Source organism: Passer montanus, unplaced genomic scaffold, assembly GCF_014805655.1.
Source record: "Passer montanus isolate IOZ18808 unplaced genomic scaffold, ASM1480565v1 scaffold18, whole genome shotgun sequence".
Taxonomy (NCBI): domain Eukaryota; kingdom Metazoa; phylum Chordata; class Aves; order Passeriformes; family Passeridae; genus Passer; species Passer montanus.
Genome location: NW_024365381.1, coordinates 1,110,722 through 1,131,890, shown reverse-complemented (window position 1 = coordinate 1,131,890; position 21,169 = coordinate 1,110,722). Strand labels below are relative to the sequence as shown.

Sequence of the window (21,169 nt, the reverse complement as noted above, 5' to 3'; positions counted from 1 at the left end):
GAGGGGAAGGAGCAGCTGGGAGGGGCCCAGGTGTGAAAAGCTGTTTCTGTCTTCTTTTTGCTGGGATTTTTTTTTTCTCTTGTAATGTGGACACTGGGTTCATTTAGGTAGGAAAGGGAGGGGCAGATTTGGGGCTCCGTGTGCCATCTCCATCTGAAAAATGCATATTCAGAGCAGTGTGATCTGCAGTATGCCCATATTTACTGGGACATTTAATATATGCAGTGCTAGGGGTGGTAACATTGCATCTGCTCAACTGTTTTTATTGTCTCTACAGCCCAAAACATTTGTATGGATTCTAACTGTAGCCAGTGATAATTACTTGTAGACTAGATTTTATATTATAAACATCCTCACATCAGAATGGCCTTTAATTATCTTTTGGGTGTTGGACAAATATCCTCTGCCCATCAGAGCTGAGCCACTATTTGTGTTACTGCCTCTCTATATTCACCTTAGCATGCACTCTTTTTGCTTGATAGTAAAAGGTGTTGGTTGTTCTTTAATAACAAAAGCCAAGATGAAATAAATGAGAAGCCACAGCTTTTAATTTTTTTTTTCCTTGAAGATAATATTTTGCTTCCTTACATGATTTAGTATGTCCCAGCATCTGAATAATTTCAGCAAAGAGGTTAACAATTTTAATGTGAAAGTTTTTTATTCTCCTTATAAAATTGTCTACCACACAAGCTAATTAACTTGAAGTGGTAATATGCCAAGTAGGGCATGTAATGTGTTGGTGGACTATGTGTTCCATTCTTAAGTTGTCCTTCTTTAGGACTATCAAACTGGCATATAACATTTACTTATTAAAAATATAATGAGTTGTTTTCTGCTAGTGTTTCATCTCTGTGGTGGGGTTTAGTGTCTTGCCTAGGAAGATCAGAAATTTTCTGCTATGTCTTGCTGTTCTCCCTGTTGTGGTGTTTTTTGATTTTTTTTTCTTTGTTAACTTATAATTCTGTGTTCCATTACAGTAATAGCCACACTTTTTTCCATCCCATTGTGCTTAAGCATTAATTTGGACTACACTGAATGTTGAACTATGTTTTAAAAAAGAAATTATGAAAAATTAAAGCAGCCATGTTGTAAATAGATGCTCTTAAAATCATTTGCTCTATCCAGACAAGAACATTTTTGTTTGTTTGTTTGTTTTTGTTAAATGACTATTGCCTTCACATCCTGGAAATAGATCCCTGCTTGAACTAGTGTGGGGAACCATGTTGTGTTTAACCTTTGTGGGGATATGTGCAGTAGGTGACTTTGAGCTAAACCAAAGTTTTAACCTAATACAAGAATGCTCAATTTAAACCAGCCAGTTTCAGAGAAAATAGCTGTATATCCAGCAGCATGAAGCCAAAATTATTATTTCTCATTTCCTTTAGTATTTTGAGTCTGTGTGTACTAAATTTATGCCATTGTCCTGTTGCTCCTGAACATGTGAAGCGAGTGGGGAGGAGTTTCACAGGTTGAGTGGAACTGAAGTGGAGGAAGCAGAATAAGATGTTTAGAACACATTGGTTAAGAATAGCGTGGAAGTCAATCAGTGATGGCAGTCAGGTTTTAGTTTTCCTACTTGTTTGCAAATCAGGTTAGAACTGTGCAAAGCAATATTAGTAGAATGTTTGTGTGAATGAGTGTGAAGATTATTCATGATATTGTGGGTTTTTTTGGTGGGCATTTTTCTTCCTGGCAGGAAGAAGTGGAAAATGAAGTGCTTGTAGAATGGATAGGCTGGAAAGTTACTGGCAGAGCAAAAAGAAGTTGATTCTGTGGGAACAGGAAGATGAAACTATGCAGAGTTTTCCAGAGTGTTTGAAGTAAAAATAAAATTAATTATGTTTAATTTAATGCTTAGGGATTTAAATCTCACTGTAAAATGAGCCAGAAAGATGAATCTATTGACAATATCCTAATGGAGAAGGACAAAACTGATCTTTGGTGTTCGGAGAGAAGGATTTTGTGGTTTTCAAGACATGGAATGATCAAGTCTCAGATTTGATTAAGAGCTGTATAAGCAGAGAAGAAACATGAGAATCAAGTTCAGAAAATATGGAAAGGTGCCCACCATGAGGTATATTAGTCAACAGATATGGCTGTAATAGAGGGAAAACCTAAGACTGTGACTGCTGGTGCTGCCTTTTACACTAAAGGATGGCGTAGGCAGAAATTTTGGAGGCAAGATTTACAACTTGATGTGGGAAAGCTTATTATTAGAAGTGAGTGAGCTTTATATTGCATATAGGTCGTATTTAAGAACAAAAGGAGAAAAATCCCAAGCCAATTTCTTTTTATATAAATGTTATTTTAATAAGCTGAAGACCTCCTAGAGCATTTTCTTATTGTGTTAATATTATACTTCTTGGGTCGTTGAAAGCATGAGACTGAAGAAAAACAAATACACTAACATCACAATATTGTATGCCCTGGAGTATTCTAACAACACAGCATTTGGTCCAGAGCTAGACCAAAATACCTGGAGTTTGTTTCCCCACCTGAGGATCTCAGCTCACTAGCGGCTGACAGAAGTGTCCCATTACTCAAATCCCCACTGTAATCTTTCAGTGTGTTGGGAATGAGGATATTGCCTTGCTTTCTGACACAGTACCTTGTGACTAAATAAGGTTTATGCTGCATGGAAATATTTTATTCTACCATATGGATATAGAATATTGGTGATTTCTCCAGTTGTTGAGCTACTTCTGTCTTTGTGTACTTGACATTTTTAAAAAATAATTTGTGAAGCTATTTCTGAATAGACTGATTGTTGGATATTAGCACTAGATGCATTCATGTTATGGGGAAAGAAGAAAAATGCGCTCCTAGTTACTAATTTATTAATCTTCTAAAAAATGAAGCAAGGCAGATCCACTTAGGAGTCTGATTTTCAGCCTTTTAATCTCATGCCTCTCTTGAGACTGAGGTGCAGGTAGGAAAACAGTGACCAGATCCCCTTCAGGCTGTAGTAACAAGTGTGAATGTGCTCATCCTGTAAACAGGGACTTCTCTACATAATGATTTCGTACAAATGAGAGACTCCAAACTTAAACTGATGTATGGCTCTGACTAGTGTCTTTGGGTTCTGCAGCTGTGGGAGCATTACTGCTTTTTATACTTCATATGAGATGCAGTTTTGCACCAGAGCAGCAGCTCCCATTCTTAGTCTCCCTTCCTACAGGAACCGAGGCTCAGATGACCTTGGTGACAAGATGGAAAATATTCCCTGCCCAACAGTGTAGGTAGAAATAGATGTTTAACAAGTTTAGGCAAGGAAGACTGTGTATAACTCATGTTGTCAGTGCAACCTTTAGTTGATGGATTCAATATAATAAACTCAATAAGGTCCTGATTAATATTCCTTAGGGAAACAGGATAGAGTTAGCATCAAGGTATATGCCCTACCCTTTCCTTCTGAGAAATCCAACAGTGAAATAGAAACCCAGGTATATATAGCTGTTTAATTAAGGCACTCCATGCAAAATCTGGGACATGGGTCCTTGAAGTGGATTACAAAATCGTGAATGAGAATTAAGGTTTCCTTTGCTGTGTCATTGCAAGTCGTGGATGTGTATCAGCATTCAGAAAAATTGTGATTTTTCTTTCTATGCGTTTAACTTAAAGCCTGCTTCTGGCTTATTTGGAAGGGAATTCAGAATGTGCAATTCTCATTTCCTTTGGTCCCTCACCATACCTCTCCTTTCTCTCTTGGCTGTTTGGGTAGGGTAGCTGGCAAGTAGTAAGAAATTGCTTTCCTTCATTTCAAGGGGGAAACAGCACAGAAGAAAACAGCTGGATTATGCAGAGAAAAGATCTGCCATAACATATCACTTTTTTATCTGTGTTTGTGAGTTTACTCCTCACTCATTTTCTTGAATATAATTAAATGGAAAGTAAATAATGTCAAGATTAGTCTCTGGCTTGTTCTTGGTCTTACTGCCGGAAAATAAAACTTTTTAAAGTTAAGGCCATGCCTACTTGAATGACCATGACGTGCTTACTGAAAATGTTGTGGATTGTGCAGATGTTAGCTGTGCACATAAACAGACCAAGAGGGAAAATAATGGCAGGTGGTAGATGAAACACTTTTCAGGTCTCAATCCTTTCAAAACAACTGTTGGGGTCCCACTGTGGAGAAAAGGAAAGACACAACATGTGTTGGAGAGCCAGAATGTAATTAAAATATAAATTTTAAACTGGTAATTTATGCCTACCATTAGTCTGAGTTGCTATGATTGAAAGTAAGATAAAGTATTTATATTTTGATAGATACTTCTAAATGATCAAAGTATTTGTGAGGTAATAGGGTAAATTGGGCTCTCTCTCTCTGCACCTCCTCTTCCACTGAATTGCAAGGAATAGAAATGTATTTGTGAGGTAATAGGGTAACTTGGGCTCTCTCTCTGCACCTCCTCTTCCACTGAATTGCAAGGAATAGAAAGCAATTTTAAAGCTTAAATCTAGAAGATGTGTCAGTCCTGGGTTGGGTGAGTAAAAAAAGCTTCATATTTTTCTTTCCTTATTAAAAAAAAAAAAAGATCCAAAGCAGCTAGGTCCAGCTATCTTACTCCTTACTCTAGACCTGCACATTTAATTAGGAGATTGCAAAGTTGGGGGTGCTACCTTTTGTATTCATAAGGTAGAAATTCCTTTTAGCATCTTGTGGTTGCAGTCCTCCATGTAAAGCCACTATAGTACCATTAGACCTGTGCAACAAATATTTAGTTTTACACTCAGCCTTACAACAGGACATTCCTGTTGTAGCTCTCTTGCACCCAACTTGACACGTGCCTTGGCTCATGAGAAATAATTCTTGGGAAAAATTAACAACAGATATTGAAAAAATAGCAAACATTCAAAAGTCAGATAAAACATTATAATTTTGTCTTCATTTACATATCATTTGCATATGTGAATAAACAAACACACAGAGCCCATAGTTAGCAATACAAAGGCAGAAAGCTTTGTAAAAAATAGCTTGAACCCTGTTCTTTCTTGACCTCCCTCCCCTTCCATTCTCCTCTGTGTCCATGTTAGCAATCCTGCTGTTCACTCCTCCCAGAGAAGTTTAGGTGAAGATCACATTCAGCCAGATGTCCTCTGGAAAGTCTGGAGCAGGAGACTGGAAAAGGGTGCCTGGTGGGCACTGCTACCCCACTGTGGTGGGGCTGGCCCTGGGTGTGCTTCCCAAATGTGCCCACCCCACCACTGACACTTCCCAGTGTTTGGGAACAAAGGGCAAGATGGTGGGCATGAGGGAGAGCCCTGGTATCAACTAGCCCGGTACCATCAACTAGATGGCATCAACTATGACTCCTGGCTTGCCATAATTATGCTTCTGAATCTCCTCCTTTTCCTAAGAAAAATAAAAGCTCACTGCCTCTTTTCAACTCTATTTCCATAGCAATAAAGGTAGTAGAAGCAATATAAAATTGTAATTAACAAAATAGAAATAGTTCCTTTAAGGAAAACTTCAGGAACTCACATTATTTGCGCAGAATGGCATGCCACCACACCATAAACTTTGCTAACTTAAATGACATACCTTAGTTTTCATGTCAGCCTAACACAAATGATGTTTCAATCTTATTGTCCCCTGCTAAATTGTGAATTACATTCTCAGACATCTAGGGAAACTTCAAACATTCAAAATTCTAGAACTATAGCTTTTTTGTGAGTAAGTCTTCAATATGGATCACTAGACTGGATTTGATACTGAGTCAGTTTGAGAGCTTTATTGTATTGTTTAGAATGACATAGGATTAGTATTAGAAGAGAAATTGTCAAAAATGAGACCATACAAAGTCAAGCCAGCACGAATTAGAAAGTCTATGACATTTCTCAGATTTATGGAGAGACTTTATTTAATTCATTAATGTAGGCACACAGTTTGTGGTAACTGGGAGTGGGGCTGGGGCCAGCCTCATCCCCAGTGGGCACAGCTGTGAGCAGCAGGTGAGCAGCACTGACAGCAATGAGCCAGGGAGTGCCCAGGGGCACTGACCAACCACCAAAGGGAGCAGAGGGCACACAGGTGCAATGTGTGAACATGAGGAGTATGAAAGGCTGGGTTGAAGAACAGGAAGGGCAGATGCTTGCAGCCTTCTAAGTGAGAGGGTGTTACTCGGTATGGGTTGAAGCTCTCTGAAATTGTGTGATGATGCTCTGTGTATTGTGGCTGTCTCAATTGTGACATGTGCTGTGACACATGAATCAAAAGGTATCAAAGTCTCTTCTTTTTTTAATGGGTGGTGTTAGCGAAAAGAGTGTTATTATTTCCTATGGTTTCTTTTGGAATCAATAATCAAAAGTTTTATTTAATGGGTGGTGTTAGCTAAAAGAGTGTTATTATTTCCTATGGTTTCTTTTGGAATCAATAATCAAAAGTTTTACTCGCAGGCTAAAGTTTAATGGACCGGAAGGTTTTGTACAGTGGCAAGCACATTGGATATTTTTGGACATCTTCAGGGCATTGGGGCTTCTTGCTTCAAGTTGAGCTTTTGTTTTTCTCTGGACTTCACCATATCAAGTGCATAGGGTCCAGCCTTTTGTGTACTGTCTGTTCTACTGTGTAGAAAGGGATTTTCATGGCTAGGGAAAGCAGTTTTTGCCACAAACTTTTCTCATCCAAATAGGACTGGCAAGTGGCCAGAAATGTGCTGTGGTTCTTTGGTTGTGAATTTTAATTTCCAGGCAGCTCCTTTTAGTACTTGTTCACAAAACCTTTGCTTCTCTCCTCGCTGCTCTGAACAGAGGAGGTGAGCAGGTTCCTGGTGCGGGAGGCGATGGCTGCAGGCTCAGCCTCCAGCCCCAGGCCTTCGCGAGGGTTTTGGGGAGGGGCTCTCTGCTCTGCCAGCTCTCCTGCTCTACCTGGAGGCTGCCAGCAGTGTGGCCCACTGGGCACAGCAGCAGCTTGCCCACAGCTTTCAAAGTCTTCACTCATCTCTCTGTCTGATGGGCAGATGAAAGCCAGGCTACTCAGCATGCAGAGGGCAGTGCAGTTTGTCCTACAGTTGAAAAATGATAAGGAGATTTTTACTTGGTTGGCTAGAAACTTCTTTACCCTCTCCTGAATAAAAAAACCACCTCCCTGCCATTTTTTAAAAACTCATTGTCATTCATTCAACAGTGTTAAATCTGCTCATTTTGAAGTATCAAGTGTTTTTCCCTAGCAACAAGATTTTTCTGTAAGTGACAGATTGGATGTAGGAGCAGGGTGGGGCAGAGTGAAAATATATATTTCTTAAAATACTGTTCAAAAACTACTGCCTTTAGAGCCTTAGTGTTAAAATCATGCTACTGACTGTTTATTTTAAGTAAGGTTCCCTTATATGATAACCAAATTTGACTTATAAAATTTGTTCTTAAATTGACATACATTATATTAAGTTTTAAATATAGAAATAATTTATAGCTCACACATCTCAATTCTGTATCACCATGTAGGAATAATTTGTTTAAAATATTTCTTAACAACAGGCATGTACTAACATGGGCTCTAAAATCTGTGGCACCACACTTTAAAAGCCTGTTTGCATTTTGTCTGTTCCTTTAAAGGGCTTCCGTATTGTCTCGGACTCCCCTGGAAATGCAGTAAGGATTCGTATCACATCTCGGTTGCCATAGCAACAGCAGTCTTTCCCATAATGAGCTGCATCATCTGAACTGATGTCACAGCATCATGCAGCAGGTCACACAAGGCACCTCCTAGTATTGCATCTTACAGATGTGCCGTAAACATCAAAAGAGGATGATTTGAACAGGACATGGTAAGTTGCAAAATATTGTGCTGTTCTTAATTGCAGGGTTATTTTTTCCTGTTTTATAAGGTTTTCCTAATGTAAGTGTGTGGGTTTTGCCTTGCAAAATCATTTTGAAGAAAGATGCTGCATGCCTAAGTATTATTTTCAGGCAGACAGGCTAAGACAAAGGCCTACAGAAAATGCATTCAGTTTGAATGTTTAGACTTGCCATTGCATTTGTGATAATAGCCTGAATATTTGAAGACAGTATATTTAAATTTCACAATCCAATTAAAGTGGCTACTGTCTGATTTGCTTAAATGGAAAGAATATCTGTTTTCAATTCTAATGCCATAAACATAGCTTGTTCCTTTTCCTGTCTCCTGATTTAAGCATTCTTACTATGTTTAGCTCCTCTTTGAATCTATTTTATCTCAGTAGCATGAACATCACCTATTTACTTTCATTGGCCTTCCACAGCATGATAGCACAGAAAATACTGTGCAAACTGGTGCTGAACGAGCAACTGGAACAGTATTGATTTTAAACAGGGTTCAGTACTGTCCTATTTCCACTGGTATTCTTAAAAAAAGCAAAACATAGATTTAATTGTCAAAAGAGAACCAAATATTTTGGAAGGACAGACTGTAGCTTTTAGCACTTCTACTATTTTACTTTCTTTGACTCTGTTTTTAAAATTATAATATGAATTTAGTGAATTTTTAGATCTGTCTTTTACTGGGAAGAAAACAAGCTTTTTTTTTCTGCTGCAACTGCAGTAAAAGGTGTAGCCAAAGATTCAAGCATTCTGAGGGAGTTTGCTATGAATAAAATAATAGGAATAATTAAAAAGGTTTCCACCTCTATCTTGGGAAGAAAACACATATTTTTTTATTTAGAAAGCTGGTTAAAATAATGTTTACAGTATTTAGTAATTCTTTACAATGTTCAGTATTTGTTTATATTGTATTAAGGTCTTGCTTCTGGAATCTAGGTTTATTTTGCTTAACTTCAAGTTAATCTTGCTGGATGGTATATAACAACATTATGGTTTGATTTTGTATGTTTGAAATATAATCTTTCAGCTGCTTGCTTATTAGAAGCAGAGAAAAGACCAGACACATGTCATTTTAATTGATCAATATGTCCACTAGGAATTAGGGAGTGGTCTCTGGCTCTGTTTCTCCCTGTGTAGTTTATATTTCAAAAGTGCAGCAAGAAAAAAGCAACCACTAATTTTGTAGTGACAACAATATTTATTGTGGGGTTTGGTCCCTTCTATTTGATCAAATAATAATGATGAGATCTGACCACTCTTCATAGGGGTGTGTGTGATGGTCTTTTCTGACCCAAGCTGGAATAGAGCTCTTATATCTTAATTAGGCAGTCTGTCCAGAATCACATATGCTTTTTTCAGCATGGTCTGGGTACCTTTGTTGGATTTTTCCCCACTGCAAAACACAAAGAAAATGACTGTAAATTAATTATTAGAGTTATGTTTTATTTATTTATTTATCGTGATACATTTTCCAGTATGAAAGTAGTGGTCTCCTGCACTTGCTGTGTTCCCTTCAGGCCAGCTCGGAAGGGATGAGTTAGCAGGAGGATGGGGGAGGGTGGGACAGCTCATGTCTGCCTGGTGTCAGAACCAGGTGTGAGGAGAGCTGGTGAGCAATGCCCTTAACGTGCAACTTTAGGGATCATAAAAGAACACTCAATAACACAAGGATGTAAGATATTTCTGGTTTAAATATTGTGCTTTTAGTATCATCAACAGTAATAGATGTATTTTCTTAAATTTTTAAAGTGACTTGATTACAACCAGAATTTCTCAGATCAATGTAAAAACTTAGGGCAAACATAGTGGGTGAAAAAGAACAACTTTTGGTGGTATTAATGGAGGTATGACATACTATGAAGCCCTCAGTGAATAATTTTTTCCCCCTAATAATAAGAATACAAACCATGTTGGGTTTTTTTTAAAGTTCCTGTTACTCTCTATTCCTTACACTTCTTACAGCATTGTTTACCCTGAGAAACACCTGCTAATAATGGAGCTGTGATGGCACTACTTGATTCTTGTTAATCTTGGCTAATTCTGACTCCTGCTGAATGCTTTGATTATAGAATGCTTCCTGTTAATTTTTGTATGGGTCCAAGTGTTGCACTGAGATCTGTGTGTGAGGATATGGACAAATGTGGAGTGATGAGGAGAGTCTTACTAGAAGAGCAAGCCTTACTGCCTGGGAGCATGACCAAATGTAGAAACACTAAAGATATAATACAATTTTGCTTGTTGTTGAGGAGATTCATAACTGGTACAAGTGAGACAGCATTTGACAGTGTGGAAATTGTGCTGCTTTCAGCTTTGTTTCACAGCTGGCCTTATACCATTACTGAAGGCAATATGTTTTGTAAATACATGTATTCTTCCCTGAAGTGGCTGCATTTGGGCTGTTACTGTGAGGGCCAGAGTTCTTCTGTGTATGCAGAATCATACTGACGTGGAGCTGGGTGTGATGGTGATGGGTGTGTACTGGTGAACTGAAAGAATGTTACTGTTTAATCTTCACTTTGCTCTGAAGGGTTTTATTATATCATCAATTAAGTAGTGCTTACATAGCTTAGCACTCAATGCAGGGAGGAACAGAAGCTTGGTTCTTCCCAAAGCAGCTGTAGGAGCTGATGACAAAACCTGACCACAGCAATGGAAGTTGATACAATTTTAACACTTTGTGGGGTTTTTCTTTCACCATATGACCATGCAAAGCCTACCTAGAGGGGATCAGAGCATGCCCTCAAGGGAAGGAACTTTCCTTTCTTCTCTAAAGAGGAATTGAGGGAACCCTATGCTCTGAGCATCATCTTTTGTAGGTCACGTTACAGCAGCACAGTGGGTGGGTGTTCTGTGCCTCCCACCTCTGACAGATCTGGAATAAAGCTGTGTTCAGAAACTCATCCCTTGAATGCTAGTCAAAGGAAATCTCTAACAGAAGTGCTCAGGTATTGATTAGAATTGATGGCATTTCCAAAATCCTGGTGAAATATTTCTTTCAAAGTAATTGAGGAATTAGAATTAAAAAATTTCCCATGTCCTCTCCTAGTCTACTTGCATCCTTCTGTAAAAGTCACTGCTGCGTCATGAAAGAAATATTGACAACATTCTGGGCTTGATTTTTTTCCTGGTCTCTGCTAAGTACTTCTAGCTTCAGCGAGGGGCAGAATGTCTGAAGTTCCAGAGTTGTGTTTAAAAGAAAAAAAAATCATGTGTATTAAAAGATATTATGTTTCTATCTTGAAATATTATATCAATATTTTGTATTGTAAGTATGGCCCATGTTCTATAATGAATTTCTTTACATTTTGTAATGAGATACTATACTGGTGTTACTGAGACAAAATCAGTAATACATGAATGAAAAGATGACATCAAGAAATCATCTTGCAACTAATTTATGTCTGAATACTAACATTTCTGTGGACTGGACAGGTGGCTTTTGGTTTTCATTTTCTATAAAAACAGACACTCATTAAAGCAGATTCTAGCTGCAGAAAATGAGAAAGTTGTAAATGCTGCCCCTGTAATGAGTCACCCAGACTAGGCCAAGTCTTTCCTAACACAGGAAAGGAAGGAATCAATGCAAAAGCTGAGCTGGCTGGAGAGCCAAAAGGAGACTAGAGCAGTGAGGGATCAGGACATACAGTGGGTGACAATGGGATCATGTCTGACATCACGGCCATGATCCAAAGTTCTCCTGAAAAGGCAGCTCCCACCTTGGGCTTTTCAGCCTCTGGAGACCTTGGCAGAGGGTAAGGCAGACCTCAGCTGTGTTTCTAACCCTAACAAGCTGTTACTGTAGTCATTTTCTGTTTAGTCAGTGCTTAAAGGCTCCCTGTACCTTGTGTGCTCCACAGGCATGTATCCTGTTTGATCTCTGCTCCTGGACAAAGACCTGTGGAGTATTGTCCTCCTCATATGCAGTCTTATATGTTATATTTTTTGTAGATTAAAAAAGTACCTATCTCCACTTCATGTCCATTAAAAAACCTGCTAAAAGGGTGTAATATAAATCCTTCAACTAGTTTGGTATGTTCATATTTATGTGTATATATATAATGTCAGAAGGGTCATCACAAAAATCACTCTTTGGGTATCAAAATGTGCTTTCCTGAAGCAAAAATTTTCCTATTTTTAACAAGCCTTCAGAAAAGCTTTGGTTCTGAGCAAAAGAGGGAATAAATTAAAAACCAGTCCAGATAGCTCTTCCCTTCCTGTTTGGTGCATGAAGACAGGTTTCAAATATCTGGACTCCTGAGTGCTGTGAATCCCAGCAAGGCTGACTCAGCTTTTCATCCCTCCAAGGTCAAAAAATTCAGCTCAGTGTACTCTACAATGTCTGGAATTTTCAGACAGGATGTTTCAAGCCGGGAATATTCTCTGCTCTGCATGAACTCGGTTTTCATGGTGTGTGTCAGATGCAGGCTTGCCCTGGCAGACTTGGCCAAAATGCTGCTGCCTCCTGCTTGTCCAGTGTTTAGTCCCTGCAGACAAGCAGGGATTTTCCCTCAGCTGTGTCAAGAGTGTCTTCTAAGATTCCTGAAAGTGGAGACAGCTTGTAAATATATGGTGTGTCCTCTAGCCTGAGGGATAACCTTTGTGTCCTGAGGAGAGTATCAACCTCAAAGTTATGGGTGGAGAATGAGCACTGTGAATTGACACTTCCTTACCTTTGCCAGCCCAGTGGCTTCTGGAACTGGCAAGAGCACTCAGGGCAAGCAGTTGGCTCTGGAAGACCCACTGCTCTGTAGGGTGGGGCATTGGTAAGGCTCCAAGAAGGGGAAGCACATGGCCCTTGGGGCAGCAGGCACAGGAATTACTGACCCCCAGCTGCTGCTGCTGCTCCACATCCAGCTACTTTCTCAGAGACCCAAAGGATGCTAAGCGTTTGGCTGGACTGTGCATTGTCTCTTTGGCAAAGAGGTCTTTCAAGTGATGGTGATTTCAATGAGGAAATAGCTCTCTAAAATACTTTTCTCAGCCTCCATGGTACCGTGTCTTATGGGAGCTGACACACTTAGAAAAATAGCCTTTGTTAGCATGAGGTTGTACTGAAAGAACTCTTAGCATTTGTCTGAGGAAGCACCCAACTGCAGTAATTAGTTCTGCTTTCAGTCTTACTGGATATCTATTATTTTTGTATATGTTTTATGTCTTTCAAGAGCTGCCCTGTACTGATTCTCTTGTCAGTTCAATGCTGTCACAGTTTCAGAATTAGGATGCAGACATGAAGTTGCTTCATGAGCTATCAGATGTTAATATAAATTTTTTTGCCAGCTTGGTGTGTGGATAAACTGAAGAATGCTAGTATCTGAATCCAAGTTTGTTTGTTCTCTGCGTGATTTTTGTATAATTTTTCCTCTGGTCTAAAAGCATATAGTTGAATCTTTACTTCAGTTTTAAATGCATCCTGTGTAACCTCCGTAAGTCCTCCTTGCAGGTTATCTTAGATTTGTATTTGTTTTCAGCTCCTCTCAATTCCATCATATATTGACTTCCTCTGTCCTACTTTGTCCTTCCAGCTTGCTGGTCCTGAATTTTATGACTGTAATTGCTCTCTTCTACAAAGCTGTCATTCTTTTCTTATTTAAAGACCTTGGAAAAATATTGCGTTTTTTCTGGACAGTTTCTAAAAAGTGGTTCATGAAAGTTTAGATGCAGAAAACTTGTGGGACTTGGGGGTTATTACTGTGTTTTAAAATAACAAAATTCAGATATCTCTACTGAAGCCTGGATAGAACCCTTACAGTGCTAGGGGCTGTAATGGTTTTCCTGAGAAACAGGCAAATCTTTTCTGACTTGTTTGCCTTGATTTTCAGCTTAACTTGAGGTGAATAAATTTTTTTCTTGCTTTTCTTAAATAGTTTCCTTATAAGGGATAAGTAACATGCCAAAGTTTCTTGGAAAACCTCTAGCAGACCTGGGAGAAAAAGCTATTTTTCCTGTTGCTTGTACAGAACTTAAAAAAATTATCTTTTATCTGCCTGTCTTTGTATTTTCCTGTTTGTGCTTCTGTTTTCTGAGGTTGGTTGTTTTTTATTGGTCAGGGTTTTATTGGATAAAGCTGAGCTTTTAGTGGAGATCCATCATGAACTTTCAAGGGATTTAAGGCAAAAAAAGTTTAGTTGCTATAAACTGGGCTGCAAATTAACACGAGAAGCATGGAACATTCTAGTTTTCAAAAGAGGAAAACTATCTGCTTATCACAGTGTTTTAGAGAAACTGACTTTATTGATTAAAACGAAACAAAAAGCTGCATCTTTATGCAACATAACAATATACAACAAAAAGAAAAAAGTTCTGTGCACTTCTTGGTTTAAAAAAAAACCAAACCTACAGCACAACAAAACCCAAATTTGATTTGAAAGTTTTAAAACAGCATTTCCTTTATTGGCTAGATAAGTGCTCCTCCTTTGTTTAACAGATTGCTGTGGCAGAGTATTCTCTGCCAAGACAGTCAATACAACACAACATGTCTGCATAATAGAAAAAAAAGAAAACAGTTTACCTAGTAACTGAAATATTATGCTCATTAGGTAGAAAATTGGGAAGTAAGGACAGATGTATTTTTTGCATTACATAGCATAATATTTGATGCTGGTAACCAAGTCCACAAAGAAATGCTGTTGAACAGTCAATTGTATTATATTTTTTCCCTTACTATACAACAAAAGGAAAAAAGTTCTGTGAACTTCTTGGTTTAAAAAAAACCCAAACCTACAGCACAACAAAACCCCACATTTGTTTTGAAAGTTTTAAAACAGCATTTCCTTTATTGGCTAGGCAAGTGCTCCTCCTTTGTTTAACAGATTGCTGTGGCAGAGTATTTTCTGCCAAGACAGTCAATACAACACAACATGTCTGCATAATAGAAAAAAAAGAAAACAGTTTACCTAGTAACTGAAATATTATGCTCATTAGGTAGAAAATTGGGAAGTAAGGACAGATGTATTTTTTGCATTACATAGCATAATATTTGATGCTGGTAACCAAGTCCACAAAGAAATGCTGTTGAACAGTCAATTGTATTATATTTTTTCCCTTACAATTCTATATATATGTTTCTGACAGGTATTTATTTGAGAGGCTGATAGAACATGCACAATTAAACACAAAACAAGTCGAAAGGAGCCTGATATTGTCAAATATGAGGGCTGTATAAAATTGTTGTTCAGCTGATATTGCAAAATGAGTCTTAAACTCAAACAAAATACTAGTAAATAATGAAAAAAACTAATGAAAATCTTTCCTTGACACTTAGATTTTGTCCTGAAAAGCTGTACTTCAGAGCTGAGTGCTATTGATGGAATAACTATGGTCTGTTGAGGATGTTTTCAATAAGGACATCTTTCAGGGCTCCAGGCTGCTTACGATTTTCAAGAGTGTTAGATCATGTTTAGCTTTTCCTGCTGAAGAGGCTAATTCCCTGGCCAAGGCTGTACGAGCTAGCATGTGTCCTTCCTGTACTTTAAGCTTCACTGCTAGTCTCCTAAAACATACCATTTTTTAAAGAATAATAAATCAGATTTAGATTGCTAAAAACCTCTCCCCTTAAAGCCCATAGCTGCAGCTAGAAAAGGCTGCTATCTGTCAGATTTCAGCATGTCTAGTCTGTTGCTAAGGCAATGACACAGCAGATATTTAAGTTGCCATTTTAAGGGTCAGCTATTATAATACGCAGATTCTGTTCTACAGACCTTTAATATGTCATCTAGTCTTATTCCTTCTCAAAATTTCATCCCAGTATTTTACTAGGTCATTAACAGCAACAAGCAGATTTTGATGTTAGTATGGACAGATAACCTTTGAAAATAATTAGGGGATTTTGGGTTTTCTTGTATCTGGAGAAGGTGGAATCTAAATATACTCTGTGCATGATGGATAAACAGTGCATCAGCAATAATGGAGCTAGCTCTTTCAGAAGAAAATAATTTTAACCCCCAAAGTACTTCACACCTGTGTGCAATGCAGTAGCTTTTTAAAGGAAACTTTCAAATAAATGGAGAGGCTTGTTTTTTTTATTTCTGTGAATTATAATGAAAACTTTTTAATTATTCCAATCTAATTCAAAATGACTTAACAAAGCAGAACAGAAGGAAGTGCAGTTTCATTTGCTGGTCCCACCTATGTGATCCCTTTTCTTTGCTGTAAATTGTAAAGTCACTTTTAATCAGGAGAGATAAATCTCCCTCAGCTGCCTCTTGTTCCTGTTCTTGTTAGGCAATATAGAGAATTTTTTGTCAGCACCTTCAGGGCTTGAATGGTGAGTTCTATAAAACACTGGTACTTATTTAGTATTTGTTTGAGTAAAGATCTTAGGTATTCTACCTGCTGTGCTTGTCATGAAAATGTACTGAAACTAGTATAAGGAATTGCTGGGTTTAAATTTTAGTGTAACAGGATAGAGAACAAAAGTTGGTCAGAGAAGAGATAAGCTACAAGAAATGTAGTGAATGGCCAGTGATACTTGAATCAAGGAGACTGGCAACTGCTTGTGGCTCTGATACTGAATGTGCCCCTTTCACATTGCCTCAGTACCTGTGCCCCTTGCTCATCACCTGTGGAATGGACATCATGATATTGATTCCCTTTGCAAACCTCTGTATGTGCCTGGTGGCACCACTGCCAGTTTAGCTTTACACACAGAGATACTTGTACAGGCAAGCAGCAGACACAAGAGAGAATGGTGCAAGAGAACGTGGCTGAAAGGAAGATGTGGGGGCTGGAAAATTCAATGTGAAACCTAAGCAAGGAAACTAGCTTTGGGCATTTTTGGTCTTAGGTAAAAGATTGCACAGCAGAATATTTACAAAATGTATTGAAAGCTTAGTGGTTTTGGCAGCACAAAATTACATTTATAAGTAGTGTATGCTCAACTACGTTGAGCCTGCTGAATTGAAAATATCAGCTGAGTACTACAATTAACTTTGAAATGACTGGGCAAATATCTCTACTGGCCGAGTCAAAGTCATTTCCATATAGGAAGAGAGGCAGCACCGCCTGGTCTGTAAAGCTGGAGGCAATATGTGCATGCTATTCTACTTAAAAAAAATTAAATTTCCATATAGGAAGAGAGGCAGCACTGTAAAGCTGGAGGCAATATGTGCATGCTATTCTACTTAAAAAAAATTACTGTTTTTTGTGAAAGGGGGACCTGCCTGCTATTGTATGATCTCCAAGGGCTCCTTTCTAAAATCAGAGATTAATAAGAATTGTTCTACAAGATACTGTCTTTTCAGTCATTGCAGACTCATCAAAGCACCAATTGTTGATCTTCATGAAACTGTATTGCCTAGGTTTGTTCAGAGAGCACACAACCCAAACCAGCTATTGACAGATGGATATGCATTAAAATGAGATATAAGATACATGGGACAACATCTGCTCTGAATTAGGCAGTCCCCTGGGTTGTGGAGATATTGCTCTTTCCAGTCTAATAAATATTTATTTTTGAAACCAGAATAGCTGTGTCAAGTAAGTTAAGGGTGCATATTTCCAATTAATGTGCCAGTATCTTAGGGAAGAGGAACCTAGCAAGAAAGGGCTTTGTGAGTGATAAAGAGTAAAAGTAGACCTCAAATTAACCTCTATTGTTTTGTGACTCCCAATACAATTTGGAATCCACTTCAGTTTTATCTTACCTAGTCCTATATACTGCATGTAGCTCTGATTCCTGTATCTTTTGAATTGTTAAAAATTAAATCTAGGGATGACTTTAGTATGAAACTCAGCAAGCTAGTCTGCTTAACTCGGCACCTAAAACTACTGTTAGACATATGTGGACTCCAACAGCATGTTTTCTTGAACTTTATTGAATGGTTTAGAAATTGAATTGAGCATTTCCCTGTGTTCTTACTGACTGGTAATTGTTGATGGATCCTTTTAATCTGAGTAATACCACATGGTTTTAACTAATCCTTAATAAATTCACACTATGGACAGCCATTACTTAAGCAAAAGTATGAAGATAAAATAACACTTTTTATTTGTCAGGTGCTTTCACTGGTATGAGAGAACCACAGGGAAGGCAGAGGTTACAGAGAACCTCAACAAACCTTCAGCCTGTGAAATGATATTTCCCCCAGCTATATCCAGCCTGAAAATTATACAGTCTGAAAGTGAAATTTGATACCACTTGGAGCTAGGAAAAATGCCAGCTTGGCAAGGCTCATAGGTTATTTTTTTTTTTTAGCAATATTTTCCTAGACTGGAGGCGGCCTCAGGGATTATAATTAGCCTGTCTTGGACTGATTAGTGTTGGGTACTTGAAGATCCTTGATCAGCAGAATAACACGTCCTGACAGCCCAGTGCAGGAAAGTCCAGCATTTGACTTCTCCCTGCAGGCAGCTGAGAAAAGAATCTTTGGGTAGAATAAATCCCTTTATGAGAAAAATGGTGGATGTATTGAATACTAAGATGTGGTTATCTCCTGGGCCAGGTTGCACACTGATGTAGTCAAGCTTTTCAAATCGTTTAACTGAAAGTGAGGAAAATAAAATCTGTGCCATAAGACTTTATTTAAGTCCTTCTTTTCTGATTGATAGTTCATAACTGCCTGCTGGACCACAAGCAGAAGGTGGCTTGCTTTCTTCTTCTAAGACGTCACAGAATCAAAGTTAGATTCAAATGGGATGAAAAAGGTAATGCGATAAACTCCAAAATTCTGTGCAGTCGCCTTTTAGAAAGATGATGAAGATGTAAATACAGGGCAGATCACTAGCCATTTGATAAAAAAGTTATGGATCAATTAGCAACTCCATCATCTTGAGAGTCTGAAAAGTCCGATAATGTTATCAGTCACAGAGTATTGTGCTTTTTGGTGGTAATGCAATACAAATTATTTCTTTTTTCAAAATGAGGACAAACATTGTTCTTTAAAGAGATTACAGGAGTAGATGTACAAGGTAGGAGAGGAGACCGATATCTAGTCATTCTCTCGGCACAGATGTGTGTTCACCAGGGATGTTGACTCCAAGTAACAAATCTAGCACTCAGTATGGAAAACTTGATTAACACTCCCCTTCCCCCCCCACCCCCCTCCTAAAATTCAAGCTTCTGAGAGTGTTCTTTTTAATTTTAAAAGGAGAGTGAGGGAGCTAACAAGGCATAATGGTAATTTAATGGCTCCCAGTGAGATAATTCCTGCAGCAGTGATGAGGAGGAAGGCTGTCAGAGTTCCCTTGGGAGCTGTGCAGGGGCTGGGAGGAGCAAGGAGTGCAGCACAGCAGCAGTGAGTGGGATTCCTTACCAGTGATGATATTGCATGCTGATAAATTATATTTTGGAGTTGCTCCAAAATATCAGCCTTAGGTTATTCTTGAAGCACCTTAGCACTTACTCCTCTCACAGTTATTTCTCTGCTGCACCTATTACAGGCATGCCAATGAATCTTGCCTCAGGTGCTGCTCAGTTCTTGGTACAGATCTAACTCGACTCCTGCTGACTTCTCATGTTTCACTTCTAATGGAAATATAAATCTGTAGATCTTATTCAAGGCTTACTAGGGTCATTAATAAGCTCCAGGCCCAATATCTTTCCATGTTGTGTGGGTTGTTTTTTTTGTTTTCTTTTTTTCCCCGATTCTGTGATTTCCCCAAGGAAAGTGTCATGAAGTTGAACAAAGCCAAGCTGAATTCTTGAAAGAAGAAAAAACATTAGAAATGTATGTGCCTCATTTGAGATTGAAAGGTTTGATAAAGGGTTGTTGGACTTTAAAGATTTGGGAATAATCTTGCTCCTCAATTTCCTGCCAAAAAATGAAAATGTTATTAGTTTTGTCTGTGAAGTTATGGTTGCTATTCTAGTACTGTGAAGCACTAAAATGATTTTTGTGTACTGAAAAGCTGATTATGATCTGAGTACCAGTAATACAATGCAGGTAGGTTTTAAACTAATTTTTCAAGAAGCTAACATGAGTATTTTGCCTTCTTGAGAGATGATAAAACAATCTTATCAGTTTTATCCTGGCTTCAATTTCTGATTATATAGCTTTAAAAGGACAAAGTAGCAAAAATCTTCAGGAATGCATCAAAAGTGTTAAAGAAGTGACTTTATTTTCTAAAAGGCCAAGTAAGGTATCCATGGCTTGAAAGTAAGATTGAAAAAATTACTAATTTATATGTGGAGTGGGCTGTAATGGTTGATAATGTCTTAGCATTTTATTGATTTTTGTTTTGTTCTTATTTGAAATATAAAAATATTCCTCTTACTGAATCTGAAAATAAAAGGTCCTTGATGTATAGAAAATAAAGTTTCACACTGTGAATTCTTTGGACTAAAGCATGGTGGCAAACTTCAAATGGGAATTTATGGGAATTATTTATGATAGCCCTAGGGAATGAAGTTCTATTTAATGACGAAGCAGGGATAACAGTGATGAAGTACACAGGCAGTAAGAACATTAGGGTCAAAAATCACAACTCCATCTGCTGATGTAATTCAACCTGATTTTGGAGAGGTCAACAGTAGTTATGGTAAATGCCAGGGTTTTTTTGTAGATCCTAGAAACAGTTAAGCTAAACATAGCAGTGTTATCCATTTTGGTATTAGTGTTATACTTCTATGCTTGTTGTTCTCATCAACATTGTCAGACAGATTTGTATGTGAAGTCACGCACAGATGCACAAAGAAGTCCCAGTATCTCCTCCCCACCCCAAATGCCCACTGTGCTACCACAAATCTGAGAGCAGGCCTGCAAAGTTACCTACCAGGAGCATGGCAGATATGTGAGAGGGTGTTAAAGATTTGTGCTGTGACCTCCTGTATGACCTGTAACAAACTTTTTGGTTTTTGAGAAGTGATCCTTGCTGCTAGAAATGTGTGGGGAGTGCTAAACAAGAGAGTCAATATCCTTTTAGGATGCTTGGGCAGAGAGGGAAGTGACTTGTTAGGAAGAAAAGAATTGTGCCTAGGATGTGTTTGTGGTATTAGGGCTTCCTGCTCCACGGGAAGGTGCAGAAAGGCAGCTGGGAACAGTCTGGCTGTTGAGAGTCAGAACCTGCACAAAGCCTCAGACAAGGGGCACAGAGCAGGAAAAAAGTATGGCCAGAGCTACCCCAGATAGAAAAGGGGAAAAAGTGGTGTAGTGCTGGCTACAAGAAGCCAAGGGAGAATAAGGTAACAGCTGAAATAAACAGGCCAGAGCTGCTGCTCAGCCCCTGTTCAGCTCCTGTCAAAGTAACACGAACATTGCAAACTCCTCTGTGGCCATTTAATGGGTATGATGCACTATTTCTAATCATATTTGGAATAAGGTTAAAGAGTTATATTTTTTCCATATTGTACTTTTTATCTACTGGCTTTATTCTGTATGGTTACAGCATGCAGAAAATGAATCAGCAGCAATTTAAGAACACAGTAATAATAAATTTA

At 38.4% G+C, this 21,169-nt stretch overlaps 1 protein-coding gene across 1 annotated transcript in view; it reads left to right on the top strand.

The window, feature by feature from the left end:
* AKAP6 (A-kinase anchoring protein 6) overlaps nucleotides 1-21,169 on the top strand; it is a 292,740-nt gene that overhangs the window by 32,524 nt on the left and 239,047 nt on the right. Inside the window, exon 2 of the mRNA XM_039705045.1 lies at nucleotides 7,555-7,766. The gene's annotated coding sequence lies outside the window, so the exon portion shown is untranslated. The remainder of the gene's footprint in view (nucleotides 1-7,554; nucleotides 7,767-21,169) is intronic.